The following is an 11,587-nucleotide window of genomic DNA, read 5'->3' as shown; positions in this document are numbered from 1 at the left end:
AACCAGTATTTTGAAATTCAAGAAAATCCTTGTTATTTATTTCATATTTTTTTTCCAAAGAAAAATGTCAAATGAGACCAATGTATTACTCAATTTATTTCACTTCACTGGGCGGAGTTTAACCGGTTCGCTCATAATAAACCAGTCCATCTATAGATAGGTATTTTAGAATAAACTCATCAATGAAGTGTCCAGTTATTCTTTTGTAAATTCTTTTCGTAACACTGATAGGTGATTAGAAATCACTATAATTATAACGGCAATCATCCTTATTACACACATCTTCAAATAGACTGTCCATATGCAAATTAAAACGTAAGCTCCGCCCGATCAGTTGAAAAATCATTGGTAATAAATGCATGAAAAGACCACAAAGAATAATTTCCCGTCATAATGTTGATAACCTGTATCTAGAAAACAAGCACACGGACCCTTCTTGTCTTCTCTACATTTGAGTTTTTCATTCATATTATATTCATTAAAATCAAACTTTTCAAAATCTTATTTTTTTTTAAACAGAGAGGCTAACTTTTATAAAATTTTCATCATAATCGTTATTCATGTTCATACCTTAGTTTTGTTCTACTGATTGTCAATAAAGCTCATTAACATTTAGTTCTGTTTACAGCACTCAATGCTGAGAATGTGTGGAGCGGAGCAAATGATTTAGATCAGGATGGGATCTATGAATTTGCTGTAGAAAATGGTCCATTTTCTTTAACTAATCCCCCATTTGGTCAAGGTAAATGTTTTGATAATTACCAAAAGCATATACACCATACGTGGATGAGACAGCAAATAAACAACACAAAAAAAGAAGCGTCATCTACAGGACAGTACATGGTATCAAACAATATATGTTTATAAAAAGGTAATACAAAATATAGACTAATAATGATGACCATAACAACATGAACAAGATAAAAGAATAAAAATCAATAGTTATTTTTCGATTGTGACCTTCCGAATAAGACTGAACTACGGATGTGTACAATTTACATCCCCACAAGTGCCACTTGTCAAGCAGCATCTTCTTACCCTTCCAGAGCACCTGATAGCACCGCTTGTTTTTATATGTTGTGTTTTGTTTACTGATCTTTTCTCCTTTTTCACCATGGCATTTTGAATAGATATAAGATAATGGGGTGTAAGTGTCAAAGAAACAACTCTCCATCCCAGTCACAATTTGCCCCCCAAAAAAATTAAACCATTAAAGGTCAAAGTGCTGTCTTCAGCACGGAGCTTTTAATTACTCCGAACAACATGTAATCCAGTTTGTGTTCGACTAACAGGTTTGAATAACGATAATTGTGTTTATTTATTTTTTTAATGTTTTTTCTAATACTATCAAAAACAATCAGAATAGAAATTGTCCTATTGTGTTATTTAATACGAAATACGAAAGAAATATTCGGTTATTTATTTCAGTCAATTATGTTGATCCAAATTCGCCCTGTGCTGGGAGAATATATGCCGTCGCCGGTGATTACTGGTATTGGGAAATTGTACCCTGTTACGGTTCTGCTCAAAACTACATTTGCGAGTACAAATTGGTAAATTAACCCTTGGTTTAGCTTTTAATTTGAGAAATCAATGTTCCATATAAGTATTAATATATAACTTCAACAACATCATGAAAAAAATACAATACATGTTACAGAAAGGTTACAATCGCTTGCATTCGATACAAATAAATTATGATTTATGTTTAAATAAAGTATTGATACTTGTACTGGCCGGAACCGGCGACTTAAGTTAAGGTGATTGGGTTTATGTAAAGATAAAACAATCAGGAGCTGACTTTAATTTCACTACCAATCCAAATGGTAAAAACTGAAAATACAAAATAAATCATTTTACAATGTTTTAAATGATATTTAAAGTCCATTAAAAATACCGATAAACACTTCGAAGATATATTAGACTGTGAATGTTCTTTATTATAATAAATAGATGAATATTCTTGCACACTTCGGTTTCTGTCTGAATTAGATTGTGCAATCGCAAATACGAACAGTTTGAACGGTTAAATGATCATAGTTTCTTTACAACATAGGAAAATATATTAAAACAGTTCATCGTTGATGTAAAGACATACGTTGTATGTATTTTTTAAAGTAGCTCACGCTGTAGTTTGCCACGAATTGTTCCTTTGGACAACATGTCCTCTGAATGTTCCTTGCAGTTGTGCACACGGCCTGCTGAGCAATTTACGTCACCCAGAATAGAGGGGAAAGTAACACGGGTTCCAACACTGTACTGTATAAAAACTCTAAAAACTAGAGCAGATAAAGTGATGTACGCAATGACAAATAAACGATATGAAATATTGATCACATGAAGTACAAATGATAAATGAGTTCCAGAATGGTACTCTTATTCGTACAAGGGGTAATTGCCGAAACCCCTGGTTAAATTTAACTTACGTAAGCCGTTCGGCCACCACACTACGCAATAGAATTAAATCCAATACATATGTTGGTATCATTGTTTAGAAAATTAACAATTTGATTAATATCATTCTTATCAGTATGTATTACTGACATATCGTGACTATCTTAAATTTACAACTGACTTTTAGTTTTGCCGTTTTCTCTGAGAAAATATTTATGATATTGAAGCAAGAAGGCTGTTTAAAGAAGGCCATTTAAGGGGAGATAACTATGCAAACATGTATTGATGGGAGTTTAACGCTGCATTGAAGATTGCTTATTGTGATCTCTGGTATTTTAAATTGATGATATTGGATACAATCAAATCAATATTATATTCGATTCCATTTATTATCCCTTATTGAAACAAAAGATGCTTCTCTTCCTGCAATATTTTGTTATGGTATATGTTACTTTTAAAAAAAAAATTAAGATGATGGACATCAACATATATAATGTTGGTAAATCGATGTGAACCAATTACATTTTTTGATAGTGTAAGGCGAACACAATGAACTCGTTTTCATTTGATCAATGAACCAGCATACAAGAGAACCATATACTATTAGTTATGTTCCTTATAATTATACCCACGCTTAAAAAGATGGAAGTCTACTGTTTCACCTCTGTCTGTTCGTCCGATCATCCATCCATCCGTCAGCCCGTCCGTCCAATATATATCTTTCCCAGGAACTACAATACTAGTATTTCTACAATTTGGTTTCATGGTTTATATAAATCAGTTATATCGTGTGATTGGTTTTACGATTCATCCCTCAGCAACTTCCTGTTTACTCATCATAGATATCAGGATTATAATTTGACATTTACGCCAGACATGTCAGACGCCGAGCACTTTTAACATTTTACACATTGTAAACAAATTGAAAATTGTCATCACGCTATTCTTAGGAATTGCTATACAATGATTTCTAGTATTTTGTTTCAGGGTTTTTGTAAGTCAGTTATACTGTGGTGTGCGTTTTAAATTCATCAACAACTTGTTGGACGTATATTTTTTGCAGGTGGGGTATCATTAGTGAGTAATAGTGCACAGAACAATTTGTTGACAAACAGTTTCTAACCTATACCAATATATATCATGTGATCTCCATTTTAAATTAGATAGTAGTTATTTGTATGTGTCTATTGATTTATACTATTGTGTTTTTCAGAGAGTTTGTCCGTAGAGAGGATACAGACCATTGCAAAACTTGATGAAATTAAATCGTTCAAGCAGATTTTTCTTTTCTTTAAAAAATGAAATAGAAAGGATATATCAATGCAAAACGAACAAAACAAAAAAAATAAATCATAAGAGTATCAGCTTTATTTCCACCTTGCATTGGCTGGTATGATCATGCCATGCCATAACATTGAGAATGGAAATGGGGAATGTGTGAAAGAGACAACGACCTGACCATAGAAAAAAAACCAGCAGAAGGTCACCAACAGATCTTCAATGTAGCGAGGAATTCCTGCACCTGGAGGACTCATTCAGCTGGCCCCTAAACAAATATATACTAGTTCAGTGATAATAAACGCCATACTAATTTTGAAATTGTACACAAGAAACTAAAATTAAAATAATACAAGACTAACAAAGGCCAGAGGCTTCTAACTTGGAGCAGGCGCAATAATGCGGCGGGGTTAAACTTGTTTGTGAGATCTCAACCTCCCCCTATACCTCTAGCCAATGTAAGTTATGAGTAATTTAATAGTAGGTCGAATTCGTCTTGATACCAATAATCTTGACTTAAATTAGTGTGGCGCGTTTAATTTTCAATTCATTTTGACAACAAATTTGATTTGACACTTTGTCAAAAATAAGAAAAAAAATCCGAAAAGCTTGATAGTTATCAAAGGTACCAGACTTATGATTTTATATGCGCGTTTCGTCTACATCAGACTCATCAGTGACGTTTATATAAAACAAAGTATTAAAGCCAAACAAGTAATAAGTTGAAGAGCATTGAGGACTCAAATTTCCAAATTGTTATGCCAAATACCGCAGAGGTTATCTATGCCTAGGCTGGAACTAATCCTTAGTATTTCTATTATGTCAATCTCTTGTAAACATGAATTGTAAAAATCACCATATAAGTGATATTATCGTCAATCCTGAAGTGCTGACTACTGAGCTGATGATACACTCGGGGACGAAATATCAACCAGCGAACCCCACACTTTCTCGAAATAAAAATCCTTTGTAAAAACTTGACAAACACTAGTTTTGATCATCAAGAAGCTTAATGTATCTTTAACAAAAGAACGTAATTGGACGGTTCAGCTGATTTTATATAGTTATCTCCCCGTAGTGTTACATAATTATTATATGTACCACCTTAATCGAGGAGAAATTTTAACAATTGTATTCAAAGTGGTCACTAATATTCTAAAAGGAGAAATTAAACCATGATTGCAATTGCAATGTTTTCAATTGCAATCATACAAAATAAACTAAAACAAACCACTTGGTTAATAAAGGTCCTTTTCAGGCAAATCACATGGGGAAAATGAAAAAAGAAAAGTATAAGACAAATAGTTCATACATGAGAGCTGCTGGAATAGTTCAGCTCACAAAAGAACAGACAAATATAATTGTGTCCTTTATCAAATAGTGCTGTGGATTCATTATTATTCGTTGGATACCAATTTTCGTGGATTTCGTGGGAACACTTGAACCACGAAATTAAATGCTCAACGAATGACAAATTTTCAATAGGCTTGTATGTAGATTCGGCACAACCACGAAATCAAATATCCACGAACATGTAAGTTTTCCTCAATCCACGAAAATTGGTACCCACGAAAATAAATGAATCCACAGTATTTACATTGTGTCGATTGTTGATGTGGTTAATAAGTGCTTTGTCGTCCTCGACTTTATATGGAATAAACTGTTGGTTTTCTCTTTTATGTTGTTATACATTTGTCATTTGTCGGGCCTTTTATACATTGCTGTTTTGTTTAATTCATGGCTCGGAAGACCTACAATTTACCCTTAATGTTTTTTTGTTTAAAAACTTGTGACTTGCAATTGGATATAAGGTTGTTTCATTGACATTTATATCACATCCTCTTTTATTTACTAGTTAATCAAAATAACTCAAATCTATCTGAGATGACTAAAATTTACAAAAAAAAAACTGAAAAATTATGTGAATGAAAGACCCAAATCCGTTAACAGAGATTAATAGATGTTACCGAAATGTATGTTGATGTTCCTGTGGATTAAGTTTCAAAGAATAGTGCGTCTGCATGTAAATACTACGAGTGTCTTCTTAAATATTAAGAAACAAATAAGCACTCAGGAAATTCTACCTACAAAAAAACATATCGTTTGACAAGGATGAAAATGTGTCGAAAAATAAGTCTGTCATGGCTTCAATAAACATTCCATTGAATAGTAAATCGGAGGACTTACTTTGTACTGTGTTGGACACTGAAGTGTTACATAATTTCACATATTCCATGATAGTACTGTACATTGCGCCACTGGTATATTTTCTTTCGCCCATCTTCTAAACGCCATATTCTACGTTCCTGTTTCCTAATATTTAGGGACAATGTATAGTTAAGGGAACTAAGTATTACTATGACATTTGGTTGCAATTATAATAATAAATGAGTAATGTTAAATAAAGTCTTTCACATTTTTTAAATCCGCTAGGCTTACACTACATTAAAAATGCCTGTTTATTTTCAAAAACGTTGGAGAGACTACGCACTTGACTTACAAGATGAAAAATGAAAATCCTCCCTATGTAGTCTACTATTTCCACTCGCCTACGTTTACTGCCCCTTTGGCCACGTTATTTACTGAGATCTATCATAATTCAACATGGACATCACAGAAAGACGATCTCCCATGGTCCTTAGTTTAGCGAACTGAAAAACTGTGTTAATGATAGAACAAAATTTGTTAACAGAGGTAAAGAAGCTGTGAAATATTTATCATCTGTCAACACAATAAATGATGATGATCCTGTAGATAGAGCTTTAAAGGGTGACACTTTTCAGATGGTCAAAATGAATATGAGAATATACTTTCTGTAACGATTAATAATTTGCGAATCATAACTAACAAAACACAAAAGCACGCAATTATGATTTAAACCTTGAAAGTCTAAAATGAAGATGACAGTTGTCTAGTTTTGTTGTATTGTCTTCCGACTTGACTTTTGATTGAAAAAAGTAAAATCACAAAAATACTGAACTCCGAGGAAATATTCATAACGGAAAGTCGCTATTCAAAAGTCAATATCGAAAAAGACATCAAACGAATAGACAACAAACGAATAGACAACACCCGTCATATTCCTGACTTGGTAAAGACATTTTCAAATTTGTACTTGTTTCTTCTCTTGAACGTGTTCATCTGAGCGTCACTGGTTAGTCCTCTGGCCTTTGTAAGTCTTGTATTATTTTAATTTTAGTTTCTTGTGTACGATTTGGAAATAAGTATGGCGTTCATTATCACTGAAGTAGTATATATTTGTTTAGGGGCCAGCTGAAAGACGCCTCCGGGTGCGGAAATTTCTCGCTACATTATAGACCTGTTGGTGACCTTCTGCTGTTTTTTTTTATTTGTTCGGGTTGTTGTCTCTTTGACACATTCCCCATTTCCATTCTCAATTTTATTGTGTTGATGAAACACACTTCTGGCGTAATAAATTTTAAACCTGGTACTTTTTGGTAGCTATTAGTCATGTGTTTCTCTGTCCTATATGTTCCTCTATTTTTTTGTATTGTAGTCCTGTGACATAACGTTGTCATTTTAATGTTCTATTTAAGAGTGCCATAAAAGCGGAAGGTTTAACATGCCACAACACCATTTTCAACCCACCATTTTTTCATAAAAGTCATGAAAATACCATAAATATATTAAAGTTCGTGTATGTGTGTGTTACACTTTAATGTTGTGTTTCTATTGTGTCGTAGATCTCCTCTTATATTTGATGTGTTTCCCTAAAAAAACAGAGGAACAAGCTATGCGTGTACGTTTGCCTTATGTGTATGAAAGGTAATAACAAAAAGACTGTATCACACCTACAATCTACAATCTAAACTTTTCAATAGACGTTGATGATTCATCCAGTAAGGTCTAGATCACTAACATGCTGATAGAGCACCTGTTGATATAGCTGGCGATACGGCAAGTTCAAGAAAAATATAACCTAACAGTTTTATATTTTAAAGAAATATAAGTTAAGTTCCTCCATTTAATTTAAATAATTCATTTCTCTTTTTTTTTGTATCGTTGCAAGTTTAATACAATTTATTGTTTTCCAAATCAATATTTTATGTACTATAAAAAAGACAAAAAATTTAAAAGTGAATAGAAACTTTACAAACCATTTTAATCATACTTTCCTACAATCTTACATAATTATGTCTAGCTCTTATTTAATTTAATTATTAAAGTAACATGGTATTACTTTTCTATTTAGTCAGAAACTCATTGAAACAAAAAATGTGGAGATTTCTTGACTTTAAATGACATATAACAACTCACTCATATATGTTAATGATTTTGTTTTGATGTATTTACATGAATGTATTGTTCGTTCGGTCTACATATAATGTACAATTAGCATGAATATTGCATCTACATAATATGTTCAAAATTGTAAGCTGTGTAATATTTGTAATCAATTAATTAATAGCTTACGAAGAGGATGAACTTTTACATGGATTAAGCAATTAAAGGAGTATTACAAATTGTATTAACCATAACGTTTACTGTTGTATTTAAAAAAAAATAACTAGAAAATAGAAAGGAAGTTATAACGTATTGAAAATATAAAATCTTTCGGCATTGGATCTGATCCAGACGCAGATAATGTTTAGATTGATTACAAACAAGAAGATGTGGTGAGATTGCCAATGTGACAACTCTTCAAAAGATATCAAAATGACACAGAAATTAATAATTATAGGCCACCGTAGTACGGCCTTCAACAATGGACAAAGCTAATACATCATAGTCAGCTATAAATGGACCTTGAATGACAATGCGAAACCACTGAATTACTGACTCCTGACTTGGGCCAGCCACATACGTAGAGAATGTGGTGAGGTTGAACATGTTAGCGGGATCTCAACCCTCCCTCTAGTTATCCATTGTATGCAGCTTTGGTTTATTCAATTTGGCATTTCGTCTCTTTAGATTTGCACGCCATTGTGATGTCGTTTTGAGAGGAAACGCGAATCTGGCTAATGCGTATTGTCTTTATATCTTTTTGTGCTTTTGAATTACATACTTGTTTATTTTTATCGGAATTATTATTATTACACATGTTTACTGCTGTATCCCTATTTTGTCATTTTTGCCTGTTTAGCTGTTTGTTTTGTGCACACATCGTTGTCAAAGTGGTGGAATTGGATGTGACAGTCATACAAGCAAATGGTTTAACTAGCTGTAAAACGAGGTTTAATCCAGTATTTCCTTCAAAACAGAATACCTTTACCACGTCCTGAATATGACAGTTGTTATCAATTTGTTTGATGTGTTTCAGAATTTGGATTTGTCTTTTGATTGGGGCCTTTCTGCTGAATATCCTCTGAGTTTATAATTTTTGTGATTTTACTTTTTGCTGATTGAACTACAACATTCATTAAGAATTGAAAACATTTTTATAACAGTTAAAGGAAGTAACACGTTTAACAATTTTTGCTTATTCAGTGAATATTACGACAGAAAAACAACATATGTCACTAACTGATGTTATTAACTACTCAGAACATTGACTGTGTACTTTTATTTAACTTGCTATTTAAGTAGCAACTATATTTCAAAAACCATCTTTCTATCTACGACTCTGTTATTACACATATTGGTAAGTTTTCAATTATTTTTTTTCAAACGGTATTCTTGTTATTTTAATTTTTCCAATACAATTTAAAATGTAACATAGAGCAACCTGGCTTAACTGAATCATGTATATTCCGAAAACCTGTATAAACAAAGTTTGTTAATTAATACCGTTTTACCAACTGTATGCGTTGTGACTCTACTAAAACCTTATATTCGAACAAAATCCTAAGTCCCAAAGCGGTTCGGTTTAAACAGGTTTCAATGTAACAGAGTATTTAATTAGATAAATATCTTACTTTATTTAAATAATTTACCAAAAGTTGCCTAGTCGTTAAATTTCAATGTAATGTTTTTACCAGACAATGATCCATTTTTTTAAAATTTATTATTCACCTTTGTATTGTCGGTTTTTGTGAGATTATATCTTTTGTCGAATGCCATTTTCTTATACTCTCTCTAATTTTTATACATGTACCCGTTAGGTAGATGCATTATTTTCTGAAATTTCAATGAGTTCTGCGGGTGTTTAAATATAAAAAAAAAGAAAATGTGGTATGATTGCCAATGGGACAACTGTCAACAAGAGCCCAGAATGACACATTAATTAACAACTTTAGGTCACCGTACGGCCTTCAACAATGAGCAAAGCTAATACCTCATAGTCAGCTTTAAATGGCCCTTGAATGACAATGTAAAACCATTTAAACGAAAAAATCAACGGCCTTATTTATGTACAAAATGAAAAAAAAAAACAATTATGTAACATATAAACAAACGACAACCACTAGATAACTGGCTCCTGACTTGGGCCAGTCACATACATAGAGAATGTGGCGAGTAGAACATGCTAGCGGGAACCCGACCCTTCCAATAGTTATCAATTGTATGCAGCTTTGGTTTATTTAATATGGCATTTCGTCACTTTGAGAGGAAACGCGAATCTGTCTAATGTGTATTGTCTTTATATCTTTCTATTTTTTTTTGTTACATATTTGTTTGTTTTTATGGGGATTAGCATTATAAAACAATATTTACTGCTATATCCTATTTTGTCATGTTTTTCCTGTTGTGTCTGTTTGTTTTGTGCACACATCGTTGTCACAGTGATGGAATTGGACGCGACTGTCATACAATCAAATGGTTTAACTAGCTAAACAACGAGGTTTAATCCAGTATTTTCTTCAAAACAAACTACCTTTACCACGTCACGAATATCACAGTTGTTATCAATTTGTTTGATGTGTTTCATCATTTGGATTTGTCATTTGATCAGAGTTTTTCCGTTGAATTTTCTCTGAGTTTATAATTTTAGTGATTTTACTATTGAAAATTGAAAATATTTTAGTAACAGTTAAAGGAAGTAACACGTTTAACAATTTTTGCTTATTCAGTGAATATTAAGACAGAAAAACAACACATGTCACTAATCGATGTTATTAACCTCGCAGAACATTGACTTTGTACTTTTATTTAACTTGCTATTGAAGTAGCAACTATATTTCAAAAATCATCTTTATATCTACGGCTCTGCTATTACACATTTTGGTAAGTTTTCAATTATATTCCTACAAACGGTATTCTTGTAATTTTAATTTGTCCAATACAAGTTAATACGTAACATATAGTGAAACCTGGCTTAAACAAATCCTGTATAAACCGAAAAACTGTATAAACAAATTTTGATTTTAAAAACCGTCTTACCAACTGTATGCGTTGTGAATCTATAGCTACTAGAACCTAATATCGGCCAAAACTGAAAAAAAATCCTCAATCACAAAAAGGTTCGGTTTAAACAGATTTCAATTTAACAGAGTATTTTTAATTAGATAAATATCAGCACAACAAAACGTAAAATGTGCAAGTAAAATTTAATTGAAAGATAAAATCTTACTTTTCTTTAACAATTTACCAAAAGTTGCCTAGTCGTTAAATTTTAATGTTATGTTTTTACCTGACAATAATCCAATTTTTTACCATTGTATTGTCTGGTTTTGATAAATTTATGTCCTTTATCGAATGCCACTTTTTTTTTAACCCCGCCACCTTAGTTATGTACGTGCCTATCCCAAATCAGAGCTTGTAATTCAGTGGTTCTCGTTTGTTTATGTGTTACATGCTTGTGTTTTGTTCATTTTTTAATATAAATAAGGCCGTTTGTTTTCTCGTTTGAATTGTTTTGCATTGTCTTATCGGGGCCTTTTATAGCTGAGTATGCGGTATATGGGCTCTGCTCATTGTGGTATGATTGCCAATGAGACAACTGTCCACAAGAGCACACATTGGCACATGAATTAACAACTATATGTCAACGTTCACCCTTCATCAACGATTAAAG

At 32.4% G+C, this 11,587-nt stretch overlaps 1 long non-coding RNA gene across 1 annotated transcript in view; it reads left to right on the top strand.

Annotated features, from left to right (window-relative positions):
* Nucleotides 1–634: 634 nt before the first annotated feature.
* The window catches only part of LOC134690936 (uncharacterized), a 39,256-nt gene continuing 28,303 nt past the window's right edge, over nt 635–11,587 (top strand). Inside the window, exons 1-2 of the long non-coding RNA XR_010102060.1 lie at nt 635–742; nt 1,429–1,553. This is a non-coding gene — a long non-coding RNA (uncharacterized LOC134690936). The remainder of the gene's footprint in view (nt 743–1,428; nt 1,554–11,587) is intronic.

The sequence above is a fragment of the Mytilus trossulus genome, chromosome 11 (assembly GCF_036588685.1).
Source record: "Mytilus trossulus isolate FHL-02 chromosome 11, PNRI_Mtr1.1.1.hap1, whole genome shotgun sequence".
Classification (NCBI taxonomy): domain Eukaryota; kingdom Metazoa; phylum Mollusca; class Bivalvia; order Mytilida; family Mytilidae; genus Mytilus; species Mytilus trossulus.
This window is presented reverse-complemented; position numbering and strand designations above follow the sequence as displayed.